Raw genomic sequence first — 20,741 nt, 5'->3', positions numbered from 1 at the left:
ATCTAAGCTACTATGGTGTTGGTACCTGGTGGTACCTGGGTGGAAATGTATAGGAAAACACATATTTCATCCTCATAACAAATATGGAATTAATGAGTGAATTATTACTATCCACCACCTACTATGGGTTCGAATCCTGCATTACCAAAGGTCACATAAAGTCCAAAGCCTGTGCTCCTTCCTCTCACTGTACCAGGAATGGTTGTCAGAAGCAATGAATAAACTGCATAATAAAGGATTGGAATGTGACAAATAAAAGTGAAAGGGCCCATTCAGTGTAGGCTTTGTGCAGATCACTAGGGCATTTTGAGTGAGAACCCTAACATTTCAGTCTCTTCTCCTTTCCTTCCCACCTCCCCTACCTCCTCATTTTCTGTAAAATTACAAATAAAGTAATGAGCAGCAGACAGGGATTTCAGTTTAGCTAAACTGAAACAAGAAGGCCGAAGGCAAGAAAATCATTCTGTAGCATGTTCCAAGGAGAAATTCCAAAACAGAATGAAATATTTCCTGGTGTAAAATGCCCTCAGTGGACTGAAAAATTTCCTTGGAACCCAAGACAACAGGTAAAGTCTGTTCCTCATTAGCTTGTGCGATAATGACCCAATCTTACATTTTCTATTTCTTTGGAATTCATTTGTTTTCATTACATCAGGTGGTTGTTATTATGATGTGTTAATGGGCTTCAAGCAGGGCTGTCCTCTGTGACTCAGACTCTGATTACTAAAATGAGAGTTTTGATATTTCTTATTATACCAACTCAGTTTGCATTCCAATTGTTAATATCCTTGTCTACCAGAATAGTGCTCTGAATTTCAAAGGCGTGCCAAGGACAGAAAGCGAGAATTTTATTTTTATTTTCCACTCTAGATTCCCTTCATCTAAAAGTTTGTCTTCCATGACTTTAGCACCATATTTCAATTCTTTTACGTCCTGGCCTCATTGCTAAGATCTTTTAAAACATTTTTTAAACATGAAAAAAAAAAAAAAAAACACTCACAATGTCCCTCTCTTACTTCCCTTTTCCTTTCGAGTTCATATACCACGTTCTGGCATAAATAGCCTTTCCCTGCCTTTGCCGCCTTCGGATCTTATTCCTACAGGAAGAAGCCCTAGTATTGCAGGTCATGACCTTTCAGTTCAAGATAATGGTAATGAACTTCTGTACTCATTACTTTTAAATATAAGTAAATTAGACGGATTGCTCCTAAATATTGCACCTCTTCAAGGGTGAGCCCCCCTGCTAATGCAATATCAATGTTGCTCTTTTTTTCATGTGTAAGGAATAAAAGTCTCGAAGCCAGAGTTCAAACTTAGGGGTCTTTTTATGAGAGTAGTAAGAGAACCAGGGAACTTCTGGTGTGATTCAGACTGGGCTATTTTTCAGAAGCTCATGCTAAATAGATCCTACGAATCGAGCCTTTCCATACTACCCATTCTATTTATCCAAAACCTCCTGATACTGAATGCACACTTCTTTTTACTCTATTCCAACAGAAACAGCGAACTCCCTATTTAACTGGATAATAAATGAACTTTTTAAAATGCCTAAATCTATGTTTACACACACAAGATGAGATCGGTGTTTACCTAAAGGGACCGTCTTTACTCACTAATGTGCACTTCACAATAACCTAAGAAAACAAAAACAACCTTCTCACTCCCCGGAAGATTGTACTTGTGATAATTACAGCAATACTACACATCTTTGCTCTCACAGACACTACAGAAATACATTTGGTTGAACACATTTTTGTTCTGTGTCTATAGAAAGATTTCTTTATGTTTTCTTTGGGTAATTGTTAACGTTATGGCCGTTTATACCACAGGACTTGAGGACAAGGCTTGCATTTCTGAGTGTCCCAGCTTTTGCTGATGTCTGCCACATGTTGGTTTACCTTACGTTATTTCCCTCCACCTCCCCCGCCCCCAAAACATCCAGCATCACGGATGGCATTTTATAGACAGCTATTTTGGTGAAAGTGTGGGTGTTTAAGCTTGCATTTAGCTGAGGACAGAAAATGTCATGAGGGCTTTGTCCTCCAAAGTGCACTGTTACATTGTTGCTTCCCTTTAAAGCTAATTGTATGTTTCCTTGTCACTGATTAAGTAGATGTCCTGAATGTGTCTGTAAGAAGTCCTTTCTAGTTTCTCCTGTTTGTCTAGGTCAGATTGCAATTGTAAGGACTCAGGACAGCAGCTATTTTGAGATCTTTATAATCTGAGATCTAGAAGAAGCTGAAACACACCAGGACAAAAATTATAGACATACACTAAGAGCAAAATGTAAGCTATTTTGCTAACAAAAATATTCATTTTCATATACAGAGTAGTTATACCTATGACTATTTCATTGGGTGGAATCCAAAATGTGACTGTCTACCTCATGATATAATCTTTTCCTGAACTGAAGAACGCAAACAAATGAACAAGACAAAAGGAATATTTTTACGGTATTTTTAGCCTAGTGACCCAATCATTATTGAACAAATATGTTGTAAACAAATGACGATTACAGAAGTCATTTATAGTAAAGATGATATCATTAATTTGTCTGCCAAAGAAAGAAATATTGTTTAATGACATCTTTAAAAATTTAGCCCTTTCCACATAAAACCAAGAAAGTTCAAAGAAAAACAGGCTACAGGAAAGAAGAAAAGTAGACAAAAAGTGAAGAAAGAAGATATCAAAGATTATAAACCATCTGTGGCCGGCTTGTCAGCAGAAGTTAGAAGTAGCCACTAAACAATAAATATTTGGTCACAAACTCAGATGCCTCTGGGGCAGGTAAATAACATAAGTGAAGGTGGAAGTAAGGTGATTTAAGTCATGATCCTGCAGCACTTATCATTTAAATTCATAAGACTATCCTTTCCTCCACAAATAAACATGCTCTCTTATTTTTCTTGTGCACTGCATGTGATTTTCTCACTTTTGATAGAGATACGGGGGCGAGGGGGTATTTCACTTACCTCAACGCCAGGTAATAGGAGTCCAAGTGTGCTGATAAGCGGTGCTTGGCAATAGACCCCACCGCAGAGTTCGGGAAACATAAAGCACAGCTGCTAATTCAATATTTTTTTTAAAGTATAGAAGATTGTAAATTCACCATGGGCAGAAACATCCGTTATCCATCCACAAGGTTCACTCTAGGGCTGGACCTGGAGAAGGCATTCATCAAAATTTATAGAATTTAACTAATGTTTACAAATATAAAGAAGAGCCAGTGACTGGATAAACTGGAAAGGCTCCTCAAAGAATGAGAGATGTAGGGAAATGATAAAATCAGGTCCCTTTCCAAACTGTAACATATGAAAACTGTTTCCACTCATAGAGCACGTGTGCTTGAGTATGTGTGTATTTACTTGTGTGTCAACATTTACCTACAGAAAGTTTCATATCCGGGGCCACGTGGCCACAAAGTCACACTCATCGGGATAATACGGCAGCTTGGTTAGGGGGTAAGGCCTGGAAGGAAAGAGCTGGATGGTGCATAATGGCAACTTTATGCCGCCTGCCCTCATCCCCATTTCAGTGTTTTGATATAATAATATGTACGCCCATAATGTGTCACTAAGGAAGTCTGAATTATGCTCCCTGGATGAAGGTTCAATGAACAAAGAAATGAAGAATGCATTGTTTAAACACCTCGAGTTAGAATTGTAAAGGCTCAAAGTAGAAGGAAATAACCCCGCTACTCCTGAAAATTTTTGTACAAACTCTTTCGTGTCTTAATGGCCCAGGTTAGCAGAGGTTTGTGTAAAGTGACCCTATAGATATTGTCTCTCAGCAAGTCTTGAGGGATGCTAGTGTTTTGTTTGAGAGAATAGTAAAGCTCAAGTCCTTACCCAATTACATTTAACATTTTACCTTTGAAGACTTCCATTATATGTGAAATAATAGCCTGTCCTATGTTGTCCTGAATAGATAGAAGAAGTGTGCAAAATTATTATTAAACCAACTTTGCAGGGTCAAGCGAAGTAGGAAAACAAGGTACTTATCTACACAAATCAGTTAAAAAACTTCTATTTGTTTATACTACGCAGATTTTGAGGAAGCATTATATACCTGTAAGATTGACCTCCATACTCAATTTTTCTTAGCGAGATGAGAGCCCACCTTCATATTCTTCTCTAAATTTCTTGATTTGTTTGAATTACGAGGGGTATTATCACCAGATCACTTAATTACACATATTTTAATTATTTTATTTGATGCGTACACATTATTCAGGAAAGAAAAACAGCCTCCTTCCCAGTGAACAACTGATTAGCTAATTAATAAATTACTTCAACAACCATTTACTAGATAGCTAGCATGGGTCAGGCATTGGGTGCTTGTTGGCAACGTGAAGACATTGGTCCCTGCTTCCTAGATCCACGGAGAGCTCTGACTACTTGTTCACATTACAGTTGGTAACATAGTGATTTTTACTCATCTAAATGATTCTTTATTCTATAGATCTATTCTTTGCACCTCTTGTTTATAGCATGCCTGTACGCCATAAACTCTTAAATTATTTTTCGTCTTGGTGTGGAGGAAAACATACAGTCCCATGAGGTAAGGTACTTATTTGCCTCTCAGATTTATAGCCCTACAGAATTTTTGGAGCACACAGTATTCCTGTGCTGGGGAATTTTGTTATCTATGTTTCATTAATATTTTTAGCAAGATCATTGCCTCCAAATTTGACAGGAGCTAAGCTATATTTGTTTTCTATAGGGCACAAAGTGAAATTTGCAGTGGAAATTGATAGCATCGTTCTGGTCAATTAATAATTGATCAAATTTATATACACAAACAGTTTAAAACAATGCAAAACAAACTAAGGGTGTTACGCCACTCTTCTGATTCCTTCTTCAATTGTTTGCCATCTGTTGCTAGATAAGAAGAGAAGGGTGCTTCTTCCATTCTAAGATAAATGATCTTCAGTATTCATTTCATAATCTAAGTGGAAAGTTTGAGGTAGAAAAAGAGAATAACAGAATAAAAAGCCTATAGCCCCTCTTCCTATAAATAGTGGTTCTCAGGCACAGCATGATTTTGCCTATAAATATATATATATATATATATATATATATATATATATTATATAATATATATTATATAATATACAATATATAATAATACATAATATATTTATTAATTTAAAAATTTAATAAATATATAATATATTATATATATTTCCCCAGAGAGAGAGAGAGAGAGAGAGAGCAAGTGTGAATTGGGGAGGGGCAGAGGGAGAGGGAGAGAGAGAACCTTAAGCAGGCTCCTCCACACACAGTGCATCCAGAGCCCCATGCGAGTCTTGATCTCATGACCGTGAGGTCATGACCTGAGATCACGACCTGAGTCAAAATCAAGAGTCCACCCTCAACTGATTGAGCCACCCAGACCTGTTTGTCTACCAATGTAAACAACTCGGGGATAGTGGCGTAATACTATGCATGAGAAAAATGGGCACTCTTTAGCAGTAGCTCATAAACAGGGATAATCATTGCAGGTTAATACTTCTACCAATTTGGGCATTTTTTTTCAAGATTTCTTGAAAAGTGCTTTCTAGATTTGTACTTCTGTGGTTCTACGTAACGGCTAGATTTTAATCCTAAATCTCCTACAAACTAGATTATATCAACTGGTGAGGGTTGTTTTGCTTTGTTTTGTTATTGTTGTTGTAGTTTTTTAAATTTATTCTTGGCTTAGTTTAATGAACAGATAAACCACGTGATCTCTAAAGCTACTTTTCAGATCTCTGAATCTACATTTTATTGCCAATTTATTTGCCAGATCATAACAACATGTATTATTTTATCATCTTACTATGGCAGCCAGTTCACCTTACCTGACTTTATGGGGAACTACCTCAGAGAGGGATTAGGGAAAGTATTAAGATACTTTCTTAAAAAACAAAACAAAACAAAACAAAACAAAACAAACAAAAAAACCTTGGACCAGTTTCCTGGCCATAAAATGCATTGGTATGAATCTTGAACCTGTGACTAATTGTTTCCAAGAGCCAACATTTTATAAAGAGTGGAATATACTAATGAGATATTGTTCTAATTCCATAGTTATCATGTTTTTCTGTTTTCCAAAGGGTTAGTCAAGCACTAAGACATCTTGTTCATTGTAAAACAAAACAAAACAAAACAAAACAAAACAAAAAACATTAATTGCTTTACTACCAGAAATAAATTTACTTTATTTTTTGCCATTTCTCTCTAAAGTACAAACATTTCTTTTTCCAAAATGCATTTGGCATGTGACAACTTTAAAATGTATGAGATCAACTCCTTCCCATAGATACCTTGCATGGTGCTCTTATAAGTAATATTCTCTTACACAGTTGAAGTCCCAATTAATAAACAGTGTAGTACTCGACCCTCAAACCTCTCCCACGATGCAATCTACTACAAAGATTCTCACTGTACAGTGTCTTGAATAACTGAACTCATCATAAGGATTACAACACAGACGTGAACTCTCCATAAATATTAAAAATTATCTAGCCCTCACAGATGTTCACTCTGCTTATTATCTGCAAACTTTCTGGATCAAATGTTCAATATGAATATGTTAGTATCCACCACAGATTGGTTTTGGCAGGGTATATGTTGATATCAGCAGGAAATAAATAGGAAAACATTAAAAGGTATGAAACTTTAAAACAATAGCTTAAAGGTGTTTTATAAACTACAGATGGCTTACACCATTTAAGCAAATATTTGCTGTGGGATGAGAAACAGTCAGGACTGGGAAAAAAGGAAATCATTTGAAAATAATGTCTCCCATGCAATATGTTGTAATTAAAGCAGAGATAAGCAATGTGGAAATTGCCTCTTATTATCTCTCCTCATATTGTAGGAGAGATGAAGTATGCGAGGATATATGGGCATAGAATCAGGAAAAAATTGAAAAAATGTTCAAACAAGTAATTTTAGAATTCTAAAATGGGATTCCTTTATTAATGTAATGCCAGATACATATGCAAACACACCACAACACCCAAATACACTTAACCCCACGCACCTACACAAACCAGCTTTGACTATTTCCTTTGCAGTTACTACCGTTGGTTAAAAACTTTTTTTTTTTAAGGTGAGGGTAGAAAAAAAGAATAAAAATGAAGCATAGGGACACTGGGTGGCTCAGTGTGTTGAGCTTCCAACTTTTTCCTTTGGCTCAGGTCATGATCTCACGCTCGTGGGTTCAAGTTCTGCATCAGGTTCCGCGCTGGCAGCACTGAGCCTGCTTGGGATCCTGTCTCCCTGCCTCTCCCTGACTCGTGCTCTCTTTCTCCCTCCCTCCCCACCCCTTCTCTCTCTCAATAAATAAATAAACTTTTTTAAAAAATGAAGCTTAGTTTCAAGGCAGATGGAAGCTGAAGGCTGAACAAGTCAAGTCGGCAGGCCTCAACAGCCTTCCTCCTCCAGAAATACTTCCAGAGTTGGGCAAAGCACCCCACACCTATCCCTCCTCTACTGCTGAATGGGTAGATCAAAATGAACCGAAGCCTTCCCATTCTAGGCTGTGGTCTTCCCAGTGCTCAGAAGGCGAGCAGCACAGAGCACTGAGGGCATCATTAGGGTGTGGTGGGAGATGACTGTTGGGGGTAGGCAAAGGAGAAGAGGTGCCAGTTCATGGATGCTTTCTTCATTCGCAGCTTAACTAGGTACTGGCACTGGACTAGAAGGCACCCTTGCTCCAAGTATTGTCTCCGTAAAGTGACATTGAGCTCTGTTCCCTAATAAAACCGTACAATGTTTTTAGAATAATTAAGGAAGTCTGGACTTTGTAGTAAAATCCTGATGAGTTCTCTGTTATATTCATATATTCCTGCCTTAAAAAAAAAAAAAAGTTTCTTTTTATCCCTACAATGAGCTAATGCATTATGTATATACTTAGCATTTCTCTGAATAAAGGACTGTTTGTATTAATACATAAAGGAACACACTGTAATACATTAAACTAAATACATGCTTTGGGTGCTGGGGTAGGACAAAGTATTGGGTAAAACATACCTAATGATGCAGAAGCTAATATAACTATCATGAATCAACAGGTTTTAGACATTATTGCAAAGTTGGGTTAGCATAATATATGCAAGCATTTTTTTGCATAAAAACTGAAGTAAAATTACAGAGTAAAACTTTATGTTCCCCCCAAAAGCATCTTTAACAGTTACTTCCACATCCAAATCACCATCTATGACACCCCTCCCATCTTAGATGCCTTCTATATTACTATATATATTGTAACTCTCTTCATCAAAACACTCTCCTCAATATTAAATCTATGTAGCTTTCGGGATGCCTGGGTGACTCGGTCAGTTGAGCATCTGCCTCTTGGTTTTGGCTCAGGTCATGATCTCGTGGTTCCTGAAATGGAGCCCTGAGTTGGGCTCTGGGCTGACAGCTTGGAGCCTGCTGGGGATTCTCTGTCTCCAGGTCTCCCTGCCCCTCCCTTGCTCATGTGCACCCTCACACACACTCTATCTCAAAGATAAATAAATAAAACTTTAAAATAAATCTATGTGGCTTTGATTATTTGCCTGAACCAACCAACCACTGTTGATTCTCCACCTTACAGGCATCCCTATCTTGAAACCCTTAATGGAAGATTTACTTAAACATAAAGTTCCTTACGGGCTACTGTGTTGTAAGCACAGGGGACTTTTACCAAAACACTGTATGGAATTCTGGAAATTGGTCTGATTCAAATGTGATTGATTAAGAAATGGTTCTTCACAAAGTCCTCCTAAAACCCTGGGAATTGGGGGAAAATATATAACACTCAGGAAGAGAGCACATGCGCAAACCCAGGAGAAGCAAGAAGTACCCATCATAAATGGGGGGGGGGGCAATAAGGACTGGTTTTCATTTGGTTTTAGTCAGCAGAAAAGTCATGACCACCAGAGTGACGATGGAATTATACCTGGACCAAAGAGCAGCAAGGAAGCTTTCAGAAACAGAAGCCTGAAAGAAGAATGCAAAGAATGAAGAAGAGTGGCTGAGGAAAGCAGACACACATAAAGCTCCTGGAGAGACAGTCAACTCATTTTATTGCTTGGGGAGCAAAAAAGAAGATACCTCAAATCAAATCAAGTCGTGCGATAGATGTGGGATTTCAATTTTTACAGGTTGATTAGATTCTATTTTCACTGAACCCTGTGGACTTTCTGAGAGGACTTGAAACTCCTTTCAGTGCGTTGCAAAATTTCTGTACATGTAAATTTTCTGCAAAGGGATTGCTCTGTATATTAGCCACCAAACAATAGCATGGAGAGGACAGATGCCACAAAAGATACCGAGTCAAGGGTCTGAACCACGTTTGGGATTCTCCAGCTCCCAGACCATCTGAGTGAAAGGAACACCCCCCCACCCCGACCCCACCACCATTAGCAGTCATATGCTGTTCCGGAGCAGTGTACTCTTCCAAGACTACCCCTCCTAAAGGGTAAATATCCCCCCCCCACTGTTTTTTAATCCCTTAACACCATGTGCACAAACACAAAAGAGCAAGTGGTTCTGGCCCAGCGAATCCTTGGCATAAACTGAGGTATAAAGAGGAACAGAAATTCAACACAGAGAAATGCAAAGCATGGCAGCAATTGAGCTCTCAGGTGAGGGCGCATAGCTCCTGAGGACCTTAGCACCTGTGCCAGGTGCAAGACACCAAATGTCCTCTTGTCCAAGGGACTATAAGCAGATGCATTTGAGGGTCCCGACCGCATGCATGCTAGACAGAACTGTGCGGTGTTTATTAAAGTTGTTATATGACTAGGCACTCAACGTAGCTACGGGATCAGAGAAACATGCAAGTATAATGCAACGGAGGGAAATCAATTTCTCCCGGGCCCTACTCCATATAAGCCATGTGAATACAAGTGGGGAAGAGCCGAGCAGTGGCAGACTTAGGATTCTGAGCTAGCGAGCCTGTTGAGAGAGGAAGTGTCGTGTGCCACGTCGTGAATTATTATGGCAAGACCCAGGTGGGTAAACGGGAAGTGAGAGGTCTATGCTCTCGGGTTTTCGTTTCCAAGATGACTTCGTCGAGGTCTTTTCAATTTAATCCTAGAAATAAACAACTGCGGAGAGCAAGTGGTGATTGAAAGAGGAAGGAGAAGAGGACTTCAGCGGGCTGTTTCTGAGGAGGCTCGGTCCCCAAGCCCTTTAGGATCTAAAGAGGAGGCCAAGGGCTTTAATTGGATTTTAAATTGTATTAGTAGTCAGGAAAGGGTTAGGGTGCACTGAGGTCTGCTTTGTGGGCACAACAGGCAGCTGTGTTTCCAAGCTGACCTTTATCAGATGGTGGTGTGTTTACTTCTGTCTGTCACAGAAAAGGGATGAGAAAACACTGCTCCTAGGCAGTACAATTTTAGTTACAACAATAAAACAGAACGAAAATCCACACTGAGGGTACTCTGCCACCTTGGCTAAACTCCTAAATGAGGGGATGGGGGAAAAAAAAACAACTCAGTAGGGGTCAGGGATGGATGAAAGCTCTATGTGAAGGGAAGGAGGCTGGACACTCCTTGCCCAGGAACTGAGGAGAGGAAAATCAAGCTCAGGTAAAACAAAAGTAGAGAAACTTAAAATAGGTGGCAAGCAGGCTTTAATTATTCGATAGAATTCAGGGCAGAACTCTGACAGTGGTCTACTTAACTCCCCCTCCAGCTCCCCTTCCCTCATCAAGGTATTTTTTAGGTATCAAAAACTCCAGCACCTTCAGAGACTTGGCTCCAAGGTTAAGAAGGAAATACTACGCTGTACTTTTATATAATAAAGTTCGGCTATATCTCAAACTCTATTTCCTTTTTAATTACAATTTTCTTACCTGAGCCTCAAGTGATTCTAATGTTACCATTAACCCTGGAGGCCCGAGTTATTTTATGTTCAGCGACAAGTATTGGAACTGCAGTTTCTACGTGGGCAATTTCTCCCCTCTGTGAACTTTAACCAAGTGGATAGCATCAGACCAAAGTTCCTAGTTATTCATGCCCTATAGAGAGACAGGTGCCCCAGGGAAAGCTTAGAAATTTGAAATAAACTGAAGATTATATTGCTTCTGAAATATTTGGGCACTGTGGAATTAGAGAACAGACAGCAGAATTTTAAAGTGAGGGATATTCTAAAACTGGGCTTTTTATAAAAGATGCTTTAGTGCCTATTTTAAATTTTAAACTGTCATGTTGAGCCACAATTTATTTGGAAAGTGTTATTAAGGAGGATCATTAAGAAAAAAATGAAAACTAGACTATTTAGAAACCAGTCTATTTGTATAATTGAGAAAAAAAAAGAACTATTTACAAATCTTTAAGAATATTGGATAACGATCGTCTCCAACTGCATCGATGAAGACAAAGATGGGAAATACAGGGCACAAAGACGCCCATGCCAACACTTCATCTGTGGCAGGTCCAGTCCATCTATGCCTCTATGTGTACCAGATATTGCTACCTGGATCATTAAATGGATTTTCCCTTCCTCCTGGGCACATAGCTAGATTTCTCTTCGGAACTCCACGCCCCTTCCCACAGTTAGGAATGACCACGGGACAGCTCTAACCATCAGAATGTAGCAGAAAGGATATACAGTATATTTAGCAGTGACCCCCCCAAATACCATTTACACACATGATTCTTCCTGGTGGTCGGAATGGAGATATTCCCAATGTGGCCAAATTTATTATAGAAAGTGCTACTGGAAGGTAGAGCTGCCAGAGGAAAAAAAAAAAAAAAAAAAAAGCACCCGGGCAGGCGGCAGGTGGCGCTAGAACTGATATCGGAGCCTGGAAGACTAGACCTTGGCTGTACAGTAAAATCTTACAAAATCGCTGTCTATGATAATTTGAAAGCATACCTTACCTGTTGAGCAAGTAACTCTAGGAGGAGTGTTGGGAAGAGCCAAGGGTTGGCCACTATTGCCAAGTTTTAACAAGCTATTCGAGAATGAGATAATAATAAAAACGGAGAACCAAAGATTAAAAAAAAAAAAAAAAAAGTCTTATGGATTTGGAAAACTCAACTACTTCTAGACCCCATACAATTAAGTCCTAAGATTGAAAAAAGTCTTCAGTGACAAAAATCTAGTATTGTTTCTTGGGTAAACAAGTGACTCAGCTCTCCCTGAAAGACCATATTAAAGCTGTTCCCTTCCCACTGAAGTGTATTATTTCAGGTCGCCTCTTTGAGAAACACACACACAGAAAGAGAGAGAGAGTCTGACAGAGACAGGGAGGGGGAGAGAGAGGCTGAGAGGCGTTTCTATGAGGCATCAATAGAGTCTCAGTGGACCTCATGGGGAATTCTGAAGGTGGGATGAATCTTTGTTATCTCCATCTCAATAACTTCTCTTACTTGGCCACGAAACTTATTTTTCTCAGCTTCTCTGAAACCCCATCTCTAGCTCCTTGTGCCGTTTAAAATCTTCTCTCACTATAGAAGGCGAAAGTTGTCTACAACATACTTGGTATGTGTATTTGATTTCTTATATGTTTGTCTTTCAGGCAGGGAGTCTTATTTCCTTATCTAGGTGTAAATATCTAAGTCAGGGTCTATATCTTTTATGCCTTTTAGAACCTCTAAAGCTTCTAGCTAAGTACTCTGAAAATAGCTTAATACAGTTTTGATGCATTAATAAATTTCCAGTGCATTCAGTCATTCCCTGCTTTGTTTCTCTTGGCTGTAATTAGTAACTGATTTAATCCCTTCACCTACTTCTTAAGCCTTCAGGGACTCCTTATTCCCTGAAGTTCCATGACTGAAATACACATCTCTGCTCTCAGGCTCAAAGTTTTCTAAGTTCCCCTCTATGTCTATACTGACATTATCATCTCAGTTCAAATGAATCATTCCCACTCAGGGTAATAGAACATTTAGAGCCAATCTAGTCAAATTCCTCTTTCCCTGTTACCCACCTGGTTTCCTTGCTTTCCCTTTCTTTTCCTTCCTCCCCCCACATCCGCCACTCCTCTTCTTTTCCTACCTTCTTTCTTTTCTTTCTGTTTTCCTCTTTTATGTGGATGACAAAACTGAATCACAAAATCGGTAGAGAGGTTTGGCCAATACCACATAGTGATCAGTCAGGGCTCGTGTCTTCCTCCTCCCCTTCTTCTTCTTCTTCTTCTTCTTCTTCTTCTTCTTCTTCTTCTCCTCCTCCTCCTCCTCCTCCTCCTTCTTCTTCTTCTTCTTCTTCTTCCTCTCCTTCTTCTTTTCAATGTTCACTCATTTATTTTTGAAAGAGAAGGAGAGAAGGAACAGGCAAAGGAGGGGCAGAGAGAAAGGGAAAGAGAATCCCAAGTAGGCTCCACACTGCTAGCACAGAGCCCGATGTGGAGCTCAACCTCACAGACCGTGACATCATGACCTGAACTGAAATCAAGAGCTTGACACTCAACTGACTATGTCACCCAGGCACCCCAAGGCTCGTGTCTTCTAGTTCTTTGTTAAATATCCCCTTTACAACATCCACTTTACATCTCATGTTAGCTCACACCCAAACTAAAAGAAGTGCATGCCTTCAACTGTAAACTTTTAGCCTTTTCTTTATATCCGTTAATTGTTTGGAAGATAAAAACTTGCCTTGGTATTCAGTCTACCATGCATGGATTATATATGGCATGTTTATTCAGATTCTACAATACTGATAACATACTGTCCCAAATTATAAAGAGACACTGACTCCATCATCATGCATCACCTTAGGAATCTATCCATGGGGTCCAAGGAGCCAACCCTCAAAGGAATAGGACCTTCTGGTTATATTGACACAAATGTACTTTCTCTTCTCCAAGCATGATCACAAACTGACATATTAAAAAGTCCTTAGATTTAGAAAACTAGGAAATTAGAATTCACATACCTTATCTCAAAAATATAATATTTAAAATTTTTTCTTTTATCAAAATAACACATGCACAGGCTAACAAAAAGTATGGAAGTTTGTGGTGAAATCTGATGTCCCGATTGCCTCCTTTACCGCCTGTTCCACTCCGTGTACTCTTTAAAGATCCTTTTTGGCTCTTCTAGTGCTTACTTCTGTTAAATCCCATACCAGAAAGTGTCTATGTACTTTTTTTATACATGAAGATCTAATTCATTTGCACGCTCTCCTTCTTCTCTTTGTGATTGAAAATCACCAGTTTTATTTTAAATCCCCCTATTAGTTGCTTTTAAACACAGTTGCTAGTTACAGTGACTTTGAAAAGTGTCTCTTGATTCTCCATTTCATCAGTTAAGTATTTTAAAACTTCTGCATTTTCCTCAACTTCAACTACTCCTGTTTTTCATTACACCGTGTCTCATCCACACACACACACACACACACACACACACACACACACACAACATTTATGCTATCTATCAATGAATGACATATTTACAATCTATACTGAAAACACACAGAAATCTTCTGGGAATGCCAATTGACTCGAAATTTGAGAATCTGCATGGACATTACTATGGCTGTGTGTATGTTGTCCACTACTGGCCAGGGCAATGGTGCTCAGATCAGGGCCAATTCCATCGACCCTGGACTGTTGTGAAAAGGAATGTTCTGAACATCAATATCCGATATATTCTCCTTTCTAACACTCCTTCAACTTCTCAGAACTATGCCACTTTTCACTTCAGTGTATAATTCAAACATGTTGAACACATTTCTGCTATTTTGAGAACTGCTAAAGTGATTTTTATTTTATAACTTTTATACCTTTTTTTATATCTTCACGTTTTCCAAAACAACTCCACTTTTTGTTCTCTCAGACTTTTTTTTTTTTCCTGTTCATCACTATCCAGAACCTCTAACTTCCTGCTCCCATCGGAACTCATTTATTTCATACACTGCTGCATAGCAACCTCCTGGGAATGCCTTTCTTTCTTCCTTTTCCTCCCCTAGGTTGTGTCAAATGTTTCCCTGATCCCATTCATCCTGTGCATTTCTCTTTTTTTGTTTGACTTTTGTTTCGCACACCGCCAGATACTTTCTGAGAGAAGTTTTGGAGAGATCGATTTTTCCAGTTCTTGAATGTCATAAAAGGCCTTTATTCTGTCCTCACATGTGGCTGATTGCTTGGTTTGATATAAAATCTGGATTGAAATCATTCAGTCTCAGAATGTAAGTGCCTTACTGCTTTCTGGCTTATAGCAGAGTTGAAAACAAGTCTGATTCCTCTCTGGTTTTTACTAACCTGTAAATGACTTTGTTTCTCTCTCCCTCTGGAACTTCTTCCTTATTTGTTTGTTTGCTTATTTATTTACTTATTTATTTATTTATTTATTTATTTATTTAATGTATGTGTGTATGTATGTATGTATTTTTCTTCTGGGAAAAAGTAGAAATGGCTGTGTAACTGCCAGCTCTTTGGAAGCAGGTCTTTGTTATTTAGACCTGCATCTCAGTTCTGCCGCTTACTTGCTGGGAAACATGTGTCAGTTACTTAACAATTGTGTCCTTCAGGTTTCTCATCTGTAAAAGGAAATGCTAGTATACTCATCTCAGTATTGCTGTGAGGATGAAATAAATTAATCCATGGAACATGCATACAGTGGGCCTACATAAGGCCAGTGCTATATAAATATGATCTATTAATACCTTCTACTTCTATTGGCTTATTTTAAGTTCAGCTTTCATATTTTAATCTCCTAAGAGCTCGTTCATGATTTTTCTATCTTTTTTGATATGCTGATAACTTCTTAAATATATCCGAGAATATAAATAAAGAATTTCTAAAACCTTTTGGTGCTGTGGATTATCTGTTTCCTATGAAACAAATTTTCCTGTGTGTTTATTTGATGTTTTCTGTGTTGATTTGTTTTCTCCATAGACTTAGTGATCTTTATTTTTCAGTTCACCTTGAAGACAGAAGGATTTACAGCTGGTGTTGGCTTCCTCCATTTTTACTTCTGATACATCTCTTCCCTGAGTGAGGAATTCTGCCTGAACACTCACTCCTACTCGGGGGCAGGATGCAGTGTAGCCTGTGAATGTGTTGTTCTGCTTCACTTTGAGGAGAGCAAGCAGACAGTGGGGTCAAATGGATCCCACATGCCACACCAAAATAACAAGGCATTTATTGAAGGCATCATTGGTCACCCTATAAGCCTAAAGTTTGCCCTCATTGTAGAAGTTAAAACGAACTTAGGGTATAACATAGGAATCAAATACAGATTTCAATATTTCATTCATGTTTCTCTGTGCTTATTTTCCTTAAAAACCTAAATCTGTTCATTCTATAACAATACTAACAATACTTATTCAGCATTAAACTTGGCAAATTCCTCTCATGCGGGATATTGCTTGATCCCATGAGATTTTTAGAACAATTGTTACAATCAAATAAATAATATACATGAAAAAGGTCTTTGAAACTCTAAACCATTATGCTAAATTACAAGTCATTACTTTCGATCTCATATATATTTATTGTATGCTCTATTTGGAAAGTACATGTTCTCATCAGATAACACATGATTTATTTTTGTTCTACACTGACCTCCCTTTAAAAACAATTGATGTGAATTATGTGAAAAAAAGATACTAATTAGAATATGAGAATGATTGGACATCAAAGGGACTTAGAGCTCTTCCCCTACTACCCTGTATTGATGAAAACTCAGAAGCCCTGTGAGGAAAAGCTCTCCACCCAAGGTCACAGGGCCTGCAAATGAGTCAGCACCTCTATGGCAGGACCAAAACAACACCCAGTCTACGTTTTTTTCCCTTTAGCTTTCTTTCCCTCAATAAATTTTTACCTAGCAAACACCCTAAGACATTCAATTCTTCCCAGCACTCCAGATTTCAGAAGTTTGCGGGAAAAGGCACAAAGGAGTACAAGGATAAGGAGGCCATATCATGAGTCCATGGTAAATGTCCCACTCCCCAACCGCAAGACTTAAGGCACCCTCATCAGTAATGCAACAAAGGCAGTCACTTCTGCAGCCTTTCAGGGTCACAAGCAGCTTTCCAAGGCCGCCATGATTACAGCCAAGCTGTGGCACTGAGCTCTGTCGCTTGCAGCACTTTCCACTGGAGTGTAATAGAATACTGGAGCGCTATTGTATTTTTAAAGGCAATTAATATTTTATTATGCACAGACTTTTATTTGCACCATTTGGATTCCTCTTCTCTAATTAAATCTTGTGATTTACACAAACAGAACTGCTGTTCTTTAAACTCTGCAAATTATAAAAATTAACAAATACTTGTTAAAATGAAGCAAAAGCTGCCAAGGGTCCTATTTTTGTGACAGAAACAACTGGAGGCTACGGAGTGAATTGATAGTGTCTCTTATTTGAGTGGGGCAATGTGGCAATTACATACAAAATACCTTAGTTAAGTAGAACTGATAGAAATTCCATCTGTCTGTGAGAGAAAGGTTAATTCTTTAAATAAATAAAGCCAGAGTATTTTATGTGTCCATGTAGGATTTTTGCTTCATGACCTTGTGTACAGCATTTTTTGTTATGGGATTTATAAATCAAGAGTGTAGTTTCAGGCATGCATTACCCCAACTCTGCATTTGTGGAATGTTTCCTAGGGCCAAGTGAATGATCTTCAAGGGAACAGAAAGACTCTAAGCTTAGATGCCCACTAACAGAATAGCCTTGTTGCTCTTTCTGTTTCTAAATAACTGTTCTTAGGTAAATCTCAGAGGCATCAGTGTTACACCCACCTCCACCCCTGGGAATTTGTGGACTAAAGGAGAATACACTGTAGGGGAAAGACAAAAGCCTCTCACAATCTCATGGTCTCATGATCATCTGGGAAGATAACAGATGGGGACTGGGTTGAGGGTCAGGAAGAAGATAGGAGTGGGACAAGAAATTATCCCCACCCTAACTAGCCTGGAGGCTCTTATAGAAGCTTCCCTAGAAACTGTCTGCAACATCTTTGAAGGGCATTACCCCCATGGTCTCTGGTGAAGAAGAGGAGGGGCATCAGGAAGAAGGTTGGGTGATGAGCAAGGAAGTCACATCATGAAATAAGCTAGTATCTGTTTTCTTTATGGCTCTTTTTCCGCCCTCGGCAAAATGCAATTTCAGTCCAGTAAACAGAATGAAAAACAAAGGGTTTAATGCGGAGAAATTCACTTTCTGGACAACATTTCAGGGCAGCCCTTATTCCATATGTATAGGGCTACTATCCAGTTCTGCAATTTCTATTCGCATTTTGCATGGCTTCTCTGCATTCAATTTGTAAGTCACATGCTTTTATCCTTTGTGTGCCAGCAGATTAATAAAGGAAAAACTCCACATGAAATTTTTATAAAAATAATTCAACATCCACCTAAGCGAATCTATTTTCTCCACTTAAGTATATTCCAGATAGCTTTATTATAACCTTTATTGATAACAAAGGCGTCAGGATACCTTTCTTATAAGGGTCTTGCAATACTTTTGAAATATAAAACAGACACAAGTACACACCATGCATATAACTTTATAAATTTAAGTACAGAAAGTCTCCAATGTAAAAACATCCCACATAAGAGCAAGACTCAAGTTAAAAAATAAATACAAGCAAAGAATAAATAAACAAACTTTCCTATTTCTCTATTTTATTACTCCCCGATGTTTCTACTACCATTATAGAATTACTGTGAAAAATCTTGATTTTTTTAGAGAACGTCCATGCTATATGCCTGAAAAGCTTGCTTTGTGAGCCTTCATGAAAGGGGCAGATGGATTCGGATGGCAAAGAAAGTTTCATATAATTCAAACTGTTCCCCAAAATTAACATTGTACCCAAAAAGAACAGAAAGTTCTTTTCTTTTTTCCCATCCTTCTCCTCTTTCTATTCTCCCTTTCCCTCCTCCTCCTTTTCCCCTAAATGAGGCAGCGTTCAAGATCAAGAACCAAGGCATATGATGCCAATATGATCCTATAGTACGTTTTTAGAGCGATTGGTGTTTAAGGACTACCCCAAGAAATTAGCTACTGGTGAAACTTTGGTTTCAATGAGAATATGCATTCTACAATATGGATGAAAGCAGCCACTCTAGCTATGCACTCGCTAGAAAATGCCTACACCAATAACAGCAATTAATGTTTTGTGACTACTCACCACATGCTAAGCTCAGTACTGAATTGTTTACTGCATTTATCCCACCTCTTCCTCGCAAAAATCCCATTTTGGAAGGGATTATTAGGATTCCTTTATAGAGAAGAGATGAGGGAGGTGTAGAAATTTAGCTTCATATACAAAGCCATGCAAAGACTAAGTAGAAAAGTCAAGAGTGTAAAAATGAGAATATAGGTGTATCTGATTTTGAATATGGTGCTATTTAATATTGTCCCACCCCAAAATAGGTGAAGGTGAGATAGTTTATTTAAGTATAAAGTTTAAATATATATAGAACACCTTAATTTTTTTAATTTATACTATTGGTAAGATAAATAGGCAGGTTAATTTTTTTATTACTTTAACAAATCACGTCATTTATTTTTGCCAAAAAAAAGATCAAATTGACATATGTGGGTAAGTGTGAATCTTTCATATTACTTATGCTTATGGATTATTGCATAAGATTCATAGTTAATCTTTTAATAAGTAGTGTTACAATGGTGTAATGAAACTAATAAATTGCCATTTTTCTCTACCACAATAATAGGTGTTTATCGGAGAACCACACTTTATAGGTACCACACTACAACAAGAGGCCCATCTGCTTAGTTATGAGTCTCTACTTTTGCTGAGTCCCCAGAGGTGTTTAATAAATATTTTGATTGTCGGGCGCCTGGGTGGCTCAGTCGGTTAAGGGACCAACTTAGGTTCAAGTCATGATCTTGAGCCCCGTGTCTGACTCTGTGCTGCCAGCTCAGAGCCTGAAGCCTGCCTCAGATTCTGTGTCACCCCCTCTCTCTTTGCCCCTCCCCCACTCTGCTCGTGCTCTCTCTCTCTCTCTCTCTCTCTTTCTCTCTCTCTCTCTCCCCACTTCTCCAAAGTAAATAAACATTTAAAAGGTTTTTAAAAAATAAATCTTTTGATTGAACAAATCGGGTATTCGATTTTGAATAAATGAAATATTTAACTGAATAAATTATAAAGTTATCTTTGAATATGGCAGAGAGGACTCAGCAATAAAACAATGCACCCAAGTTTAAAATGAATGGCTCTGATATTTACAGTGGTACTTAAATGTAATAAGATAATGGTTTCTATATGATAAAATTAATAAATGAACATGGTAACACAATTTCAACTAATTACAAAAGTTCTATAAATTCAATTAGTGTTCTTTCCCTGGCGGGGATTCAACGTGTCGGGATCCAGAGACAGCGTCTATGCAGCCTTATGGCCAATGCAGCGTTTTCTCTGCCTCTTTCTTGGCAGTGCTGGCCAGGAGGAACAGGGAATGTGTCCTCCAGGACCCAGCCAGAACTGGAAAACCACATGTGTGCAAGTCATATTGATTTGCAGATAGCTTTTCCTTCTGTCTTCACTAGATGGCTTGAGGGAGTGGAAGGGGTAGTAATCAAAAGCAAATACAAGTAGAATCCAGTATTTGTCTTTTCAGCCTTTACACTTAACTAGAATTCTTGAACTGAATTCAGAAAGAACAGATCAAAGCACAAGTGCCTGGTCATTTTCATGGAACCCTTTGTACCAATGAACTTAAAAGGTAAAAATCAAACAAACAAACAAACAAACAAACAAACAAACAAACTTTTGTTGATCTTTTGGAAATTTGAGTCATGGTTAGCATCTCCTGGGCATGCCAGCACACAGTCACCACCAGCC

The sequence above is a fragment of the Leopardus geoffroyi genome, chromosome C1 (assembly GCF_018350155.1).
Source record: "Leopardus geoffroyi isolate Oge1 chromosome C1, O.geoffroyi_Oge1_pat1.0, whole genome shotgun sequence".
Taxonomy (NCBI): Eukaryota; Metazoa; Chordata; class Mammalia; order Carnivora; family Felidae; genus Leopardus; species Leopardus geoffroyi.
Note: the sequence above shows the minus strand (reverse complement) of the source record.